The sequence below is a fragment of the Schistocerca serialis genome, chromosome 2 (genome assembly GCF_023864345.2).
Source record: "Schistocerca serialis cubense isolate TAMUIC-IGC-003099 chromosome 2, iqSchSeri2.2, whole genome shotgun sequence".
In the NCBI taxonomy this organism is placed as follows: Eukaryota; Metazoa; Arthropoda; class Insecta; order Orthoptera; family Acrididae; genus Schistocerca; species Schistocerca serialis.
The window spans coordinates 970,416,874-970,418,411 of record NC_064639.1 but is presented as its reverse complement, the minus strand read 5'-3'; positions in this window follow the sequence as shown (position 1 = coordinate 970,418,411).

Genomic DNA, 1,538 nt, shown 5'->3' with positions numbered 1-1,538 from the left:
TGTCCAAATAAAATATTCATCAGCATTGTGATACAGTCACGCATTTACGCACATTTCATAACTCTTAAAGTACGATTCTTGGTTTCCAACATACTTATTATTCCTCATATACGGTAGCATCATCTTATTGATCATAAACATATCTCAACAGCATAGTACACATTGTCGTCGTAATAATAACATCATAACACCTCAGTCAAATCTCAAAAACTTCGTAGCTTTCTGCAATAATTTCAAAACCTAAAAAAAATTCTCTGCTCATTTCAATAGTGTCATCTACCTCAAACGTACTTTAAAATCATGCTCCCTTACCAAATACATCATTCAAAGCTCTCATAGTATCACAATGATTCCGAAAAAATATGAACAGTTTACAAAGTACAGACAAAATACAGTTTCATAAGTGTGAAGTTACCCAACTGTGTATTGCGTAAACATGTGTCACTGATGTAGTAAAAAAATGTTTATCTCTCAGTTAAATGATCAGATAGCTGTGTAATTTGTGTGTTAGAGAAATATGGTACCGATGTGTAACGTTGTATAAGCAAATACCATATTAGCTAGGGTTCCTTATGCTTGCCAAACACATGATACACAAAGTAAGCGTGTACCCCCCTGAGGATTAATGTAATTATACCCTCAGGTGTTACAGATTAGAACAATGGAATGAAATGTATTATGGAAAACCTTTGTATCATTGTACTTCAAATATCTTTAAAAATAAATGATTTAAGTACAATTTTAATCACTCAAATACATGTCCTGTAGCGCTAAATGTGCGTCTTGCTGTCAGATAATCTCTGTGGAAGTGTCGTAGTTATTGTCCTCCGAAAGCTAAGTTCTGCAGAAGTCAATGTACTTACCTCATAATACACAAAAGTGAAATGCTTTACATATAAATGTCTTAGTTATTACGCTTATTGCCGTGATGAGGAAAGTACTGTGCTGTAACGTATTGTTGTGCTACGGAAAAGGCAGTCTCATTGTAGCTATACCACAAAAGTTACTGCTAAAACCTGTTTTACTTTCCAGAATAAAACAGAAAACTGTGCAGATATAAAACAGAAACACTGCAAAAGCAACATTGTAAATTGTCACTCATTAGTAGCGTCGTGATAAAATCGTGTAGCTGTCACATAAACTAACCACTGTGCCATCTGGTATCTCACTGAAAGTACTTTAAATCCAGAATGTATTTTCAAGTAAACCAAAATGTTGCATTAAAATCTCATTAGCAGTACTGGTAAATGTTCTAAGTATGTAAGTCTTATAGTCGTTCCATAATCGTGCAACTAACAAGCAAGAATGCACACAAACAATAACACTGGGTCGTCTCTTCACAATAACAATGAATTCGTGATTTCTGTTTAAAAATGTTCCCTAGGTTCTTGATTGGATATTTAACTTCAAACATTGTTGCATGGTAACAGTTTCTAAGTCTGACAATGCATACTAGAAATGTGAAGTTAAGAGTTTTACGGCAAAGACAAGCAGATTATCTCTCAATAAGCGGTTTTACATGTGAAGTGTAGTGCAAT